A 7,477-nucleotide genomic window follows, 5' to 3' on the forward strand; every position below is an offset into this window, starting at 1 on the left:
CCGCATGGTCATACCCCGAGGCGATTAAAACCCGAATACCGCCCATCTGAGCGTTGTTGCACCATGTATCAGAATTATCCTTAATTTCTGAGCATGAGTGTTCTTGGGTTACTGGTCCTGGTGTTTATTTTCTTATGACGTCGGTTTTTTGTATGCATTTTCAGTTGCCTACGATCATTTTATAGGGCTGTTGTGAACGTATTGTATTTTACGAACCGTAATCGGTCTAGAACTTCATACACAGCAGACATCATACACCTGCAGAAACCTAGGGAGTTTTCGTGTAGCCGGCCGAAGTGGCCGTGCGGTTAAAGGCGCTGCAGTCTGGAACCGCAAGACCTCTACGGTCGCAGGTTCGAATCCTGCCTCGGGCATGGATGTTTGTGATGTCCTTAGGTTAGTTAGGTTTAACTAGTTCTAGGTTCTAGGGGACTAATGACCTCAGCAGTTGCGTCCCATAGTGCTCAGAGCCATTTGAACCATTTGTTTTGGTCGTGTACAAAGAACCGATGTTTTCTTTGGTCTACAAGGTAGTCGTTTTGTCACCTTACAGTTTGTCACAGTAATTTATCGGAGAGAAACTTGCAGTGAGTATGTATGTCATGTGCTGGAAATATATTTCTTACAGTGGAATATTAACAGCGTTGCATTCCACATGGCTATTAGGCCGCAAACCGCACAGCTCTAGCGTTATAACGTCTTTAAGCGCATAACCGTGCAGCGCTTGGAACGTGTGTATGTTCTACAGACATTTCCCTCTTTCCAATATCTTCTTGGTATGGACACCAAACATTAGAACAATACTTCGGAATTGCTAGCAAAAATGATTAACGTAAAATGTTTGAAATTCCTTTTGTAAGTCAGTGAAAGACATTTCTGAGGTACTGAGAGCAATGTTTGAGTACATTTGCTTGACAATTGTCGTGAGTGGAAGTGACTGTGTTCTGTTCATGGACTTACTGCAATGTGGTGTGTAATTTCATACGTTAAGCGCAGCTGCTATGCATTTATGTATTTTCTCATAAAAAGTATCTGTTTCATGCATTTTCCGTTGATGACGATTATTTTATAGGCCAGATGTGAGCATAGCGTAATTTCTGAAACGTAATCTGGTGTGGAGCGTGGGCGCTATACACCTCCAGAATACTGTACATTGCATGTATCGCAAAGAATCTATGTTATTTGTTTGGTGTAGAACGTAGTAGCTTTATCACCTTAAAGTAGTGATTGAGGTACGAAACTTGCTAGAAATATATTCCTACATGAGTAATATATCGGAAAACCGTACTGCTTTAACATTATAGCATGTTTAAGTGAAGAACACGGTGGCCTTAGGAATGTGTGTCTATGTTCTAAAAATATTTCCCTCTTTTGAATACCTTCTTGGTGCTGATTCCAGACACCGTAACAATATTCGAGAGTTCATAGGAGAAGTGGTTTACATAAAGCGTTTGAAACTTCGTGCGTCTGGAGCTTCTTCAAACAGTTGGCCAGGGCGGACGACCTCTGCACTTAATCTCATCTTCCACATCATGTGTAAACCACATGTTTTATTCCTAACAGTCCGTTGTATCACAACAACACTCTCATATCTACTATGCACCGATAAGGAGTGCTAAGCCGGCCGAAGTGGCCGTGCGGTTAAAGGCGCTGCAGTCTGGAACCGCAAGACCGCTACGGTCGCAGGTTCGAATCCTGCCTCGGGCATGGATGTTTGTGATGTCCTTAGGTTAGTTACGTTTAACTAGTTCTAAGTTCTAGGGGACTAATGACCTCAGCAGTTGAGTCCCATAGTGCTCAGAGCCATTTGAACCATTTTTTTTAAGGAGTGCTAAGCTCCTCGACATGCACACATCTGAAGAGATGTTATACACTTGGACTGGTGACGTGAATAAGACTGGTGCTGAACAGTTTTTGCTGAACAGCAGTTACGAACTTTGCTTGCTCTTTTCTTACACAAAGACATGGGCCAGCTGGAAACTAAATTGGCGACAGCATTGCTGGGTGGGTTGGTCAGAGACAACGATAGGAAATCTTACAGTCTCCATCATCTCCATCTTTATCCTTGGAATGCAAGAATACTCTCTGACTCCCAACTACATAGGCGAAATATGGCCTATCGTAACCATAAATTCCGCACTATGATCGAAGTGCTACAAATATGTAGATAACCTAACTACTCGTACATCGGTATAGGACGCAGTCTGTTATACTTTGGTGTATATGTACAAGAATTAACCATGAATGGACAGACTGCATACTCATTCGCAATCTATTACTCGCAAAGTGCTGGAGGGGTGGCTTAGCGACGGTACAGAGATTGGGAAATATGCTACTGTGTCATTTTTTGGCTTTGAAATTCAGGAAAAACCAATAAAATTGCTGACATTGATCGTAGTATCAACTGTGGTGCTTATTACAGTACATTTCCTCATATCGATGGCGTCTTTTCCACCCCATCTGTCCACTGGTATACTATTGACTACTACATAATTATTGAGCAACACCAGTTGTTTCAGATGGAGAGAGTTTTGGCGGTAGAAATACTTGCGGGGGATGGCCAGCACCAAAACAGTGGTCATTCTCATGGCTGCAATATAAAATCAAAGCTTTTGGTCTCTTCAGAACGGAACCCCGAGACATCTACTATCCCGTCACTGAGAAAGATGAGATTAAACATAGGGGTATTCACCTTTTAACAGCTGTTTGGAAACACTCCACAATGTCACAAACACAAAGTTTCCATATGTTGTGATGCCTTCTACATTTTTTTCAATAAGAAACATCGCCTCTGACTTTTATTTCCACAAACCTGTGTGTCGTAGGAGAAGTATAGTTCACACCAAACAATGTGAGAGGCAATGGATTGAAATATGTTAATGTCGGCTTAAGCCTGACATACACTCCTGGAAATTGAAATAAGAACACCGTGAATTCATTGTCCCAGGAAGGGGAAACTTTATTGACACATTCCTGGGGTCAGATACATCACATGATCACACTGACAGAACCACAGGCACATAGACACAGGCAACAGAGCATGCACAATGTCGGCACTAGTACAGTGTATATCCACCTTTCGCAGCAATGCAGGCTGCTATTCTCCCATGGAGACGATCGTAGAGATGCTGGATGTAGTCCTGTGGAACGGCTTGCCATGCCATTTCCACCTGGCGCCTCAGTTGGGCCAGCGTTCGTGCTGGACGTGCAGACTGCGTGAGACGACGCTTCATCCAGTCCCAAACATGCTCAATGGGGGACAGATCCGGAGATCTTGCTGGCCAGGGTAGTTGACTTACACCTTCTAGGGCACGTTGGGTGGCACGGGATACATGCGGACGTGCATTGTCCTGTTGGAACAGCTAGTTCCCTTGCCGGTCTAGGAATGGTAGAACGATGGGTTCGATGACGGTTTGGATGTACCGTGCACTATTCAGTGTCCCCTCGACGATCACCAGTGGTGTACGGCCAGTGTAGGAGATCGCTCCCCACACCATGATGCCGGGTGTTGGCCCTGTGTGCCTCGGTCGTATGCAGTCCTGATTGTGGCGCTCACCTGCACGGCGCCAAACACGCATACGACCATCATTGGCACCAAGGCAGAAGCGACTCTCATCGCTGAAGACGACACGTCTCCATTCGTCCCTCCATTCACGCTTGTCGCGACACCACTGGAGGCGGGCTGCACGATGTTGGGGCGTGAGCGGAAGACGGCCTAACGGTGTGCGGGACCATAGCCCAGCTTCATGGAGACGGTTGCGAATGGTCCTCGCCGACATCCCAGGAGCAACAGTGTCCCTAATTTGCTGGGAAGTGGCGGTGCGGTCCCCTACGGCACTGCGTAGGATCCTACGGTCTTGGCGTGCATCCGTGCGTCGCTGCGGCCCGGTCCCAGGTCGACGGGCACGTGCACCTTCCGCCGACCACTGGCGACAACATCGATGTACTGTGGAGACCTCACGCCCCACGTGTTGAGCAATTCGGCGGTACGTCCACCCGGCCTCCCACATGCCCACTATACGCCCTCGCTCAAAGTCCGTCAACTGCACATATGGTTCACGTCCACGCTGTCGCGGCATGCTACCAGTGTTAAAGACTGCGATGGAGCTCCGTATGCCACGGCAAACTGGCTGACACTGACGGCGGCGGTGCACAAATGCTGCGCAGCTAGCGCCATTCGACGGCCAACACCGCGGTTCCTGGTGTGTCCGCTGTGCCGTGCGTGTGATCATTGCTTGTACAGCCCTCTCGCAGTGTCCGGAGCAAGTATGGTGGGTCTGACACACCGGTGTCAATGTGTTCTTTTTTCCATTTCCAGGAGTGTAGTCCTCAAACTCATGGTAAAAAAACAAAATGTATGGTTGCGTACAAAGCAGTAGTCATACACTGCTTGAATGTGTTACAGCAGTAAAACAATGTATCAAAAAGGAATCCTCCCTTGTGACTGATAGTCTGTGGGAATGGTCTTCCCCCAGTAAAGGCGACAAAACTTTACTCAGATCTGTGCAACAGACTTCAATCACTGGCCACCTACTCCAATGGACCTGTAGGTGTATTTGTAAGATGGTCGATGTCACCATGCAGATGATGCTTGTTTCCTGATATATCGGAAGAGAGAAACACGGTACGATCTTATTGAATTCTCTACCATGTGTCGTTAGTGAAGATTTTATAGTTTGTAGTTTTACTCCATTGGATGTAACGAAAATAACGTGGAGTGAGAGAGAGACACACGGTGCTGTCAACGAAGAATCGAACACCATTACAGCGTCGTATTTCTAGCATGGTAATTATAGGAATACGACAAAGGAGATTTGGTCATATACAGGAGGATATTTATATGTGTATAGATGTCATTCGATATCGATGAGTTGTGGGTGTTATGTTTCTGATTTTCTTTGTGCAGTGCATGCATACTGTGCATGGTTGCGATGGAACACTGGTTTTTGAACGTGATTGGATTTAAAGATAATTAGTGGGAGTCTGTAGCTTGGTGAGGGACACCTCTTAGTCGGCGTAAACATATGCATTCAAATACTGTATATGTCGAAGACTGGAGGATTCGTGAGAATATGGCTGGTAAGTGATTTTCTGACGAAAGGGGAGTTGAGAGGTGAGCCCTATACTATACGTTCTCAGTGTTGTGGGTAAACATATTACAACCTCTTACATACGTCTCGTGAAGTGACTGGAATGAGAAAATTAGGGTCTAATACGAAGATTTCTGTGCACAGACAACAGCAGCAGAGGTATTGTCTTTTTTTTCTCGATAAATAAGAGACAACGTTCTTCCATGAGTTTTATGTGTCTATAAATGGACCGAGTGACATCTTAATAGGTAGACTAAATTAATGTCTACTGCTATATGAATACCTGGCAAGCCATTGTACGCTGCGTGGCGAAGGGTCATCGTCAAATGTCAGTTCACAATAGTGTTCCTAGAAAAGTACATCTCATTCCCTCCAGGGAGTCCCATTTGTGTTGTCCAAGCTAATTTGGCAGGAGCCAATAGGAACGGTTCTATGGGGCTGCATTCAAAGGGAATCCGAGATCTGCAACCTCATATAGGTTTGGGATGTGGCAGTCAGTAGACAGGTATTTTGTTATTGTTCACTGCATCAGTCTTTCCGGGATATTTCGAAAACATATGTCAGAACGTTTTAGTTTGCAGGAAGGATGAGGGGAAATAAATTGTTAAACATCCTGCCAAGTACCTCAGCGGCAGTCAAGCGCCCAGTACTTCTGAGAACTATAGGAAAACTTTTGTGAGTCTGCAATCATTAACACCTGTAAAGCACGGCGAGCAGTGGGTTGTTGGATGGGAGTGCTACAACTGTGAAGCATTGACAGAGTTTCACAACACAGTGGAGGCAGTGGCAGCTCTTCACATGAGACCAGCCGGCCGTTGTGACCGTGCGGTTCTAGGCGCTTCAGTTTGGAACCGCGTGACCGCTACGGTAGCAGGTTCAAATCCTGCCTCAGGCATGGATGTGTGTGATGTCCTTAGGTTAGTTAGGTTTAATTAGTTCTAAGTTCTAGGCGACTGATGATCTCAGCAGTTAAGTCGCATAGTGCTCAGAGCCATTTGAACCATTTGAACATGAGACCAAGTGGCTGAGGTGTCGTGGGAGTGGAGAAGAGATTGAAACATCCTTCACTCCCCTAGACCAACAGGTCTCAGCAGGATTTGTTTGGAAGCAGTATACCAGGACTTACTTCCACCTGCATGACAGTGCAACCGAGGAACAGAAAGCAATTGACGTTGGATGTCTTCAGCTATTTGACGATGGATACCACCCATTTTGGTATCAGAGGAAGTGACTACCTGGCCTGTAGGAAGCCTCCAGAGATGTCACGAAAGCGTCTGTAACGGTTACATGGCGAGTGTAATCCGATTGCAGCAAAAATGTTACTCACCATGCAGAGTGACTGCTATGATCAATTTAATTAATTGCCTATCAATCTTAAGGCAATAACGTGCCGCCAGACTGGTGGAGCGAGGGCGAGAGTACCGCATATATCATTCAAGAATTGGAGCAGTAAACAGTCGTTTTTTCATTGTGGAGCGACCTTTTAATGGAATTTTAGTCTTACACCTACAAAGGGAAAGATGATCATCGTAATAGAATGAGCTATATTATCGAATTGATAAGCTAATACATAGTTCAAACGTGGTATTTACAACTCTTCTGTGCTGTTAGCTTGAGAGACTTCATGTGTGTTAAGACACTTGTTTACTTTAGAAGATTTCGAATGTGAGGAGGTACCCTTTGACAGAGGTAGAGCATGCTCTTAGCACTCCGTCATGAGCCAAAAATGAGTTTCATATTCTAGCCATGTGTTGCAGGACGTGGCAGATGCTAAGCTGACAAGAACAGACATTTCTTACTGATGAGAGAATGCTCAGTGGAAATATAGCCTACGCCATAGTGCTGTAAAGGATTTTCGTAAGTAACGGGACTTCAGCGATATGAAAAAGAGGGTACGAACATTTCTTCTATCTTTTTTTTTCCTTTAATGTAATTTCCATTCCCCATAACGGGAGGCTGGCAGCAGCATAAGCGCTGCTCTTCAGCTGAGAGACATAAATAGACAGGAAGACATTTCAAATAATATAAAGAAGAAAACATGGCGGAATATAGAAACAAAAGAGGCGGAACATAAGGAAAGAAAGCATACAAAACAGTGATTGTAAATCGGAGACAAAAATCTAAAAAAGTTTGTTACACCAAAAACACAGAATAGATTAAAAGGCACCAGGCAAAGAACGGCCGGATCATAGAAAGTCGTAGAACTATTAAAACAGCCATGTGACGGGCAGCGTAGCACAGAACAATCGTAGACGATAAACAGGTCATGTACACAATTAAAACCACATCACTAGATGACACTGTATAACGGCACCGAAACAAAACACTAACGCAGCATGTTGATAATGAATCAAAACCTGGGAGGAACTGCCAGGGGAGGGCCAAGG

The 7,477-nt window shown here is 45.1% G+C and overlaps 1 pseudogene; it reads right to left on the reverse strand.

Annotated features, from left to right (window-relative positions):
- Positions 1 to 6,734: 6,734 nt before the first annotated feature.
- LOC124557442 lies at positions 6,735 to 6,916 on the reverse strand (annotated as a pseudogene).
- Positions 6,917 to 7,477: the final 561 nt, after the last annotated feature.

Source organism: Schistocerca americana, chromosome X, assembly GCF_021461395.2.
Source record: "Schistocerca americana isolate TAMUIC-IGC-003095 chromosome X, iqSchAmer2.1, whole genome shotgun sequence".
Classification (NCBI taxonomy): domain Eukaryota; kingdom Metazoa; phylum Arthropoda; class Insecta; order Orthoptera; family Acrididae; genus Schistocerca; species Schistocerca americana.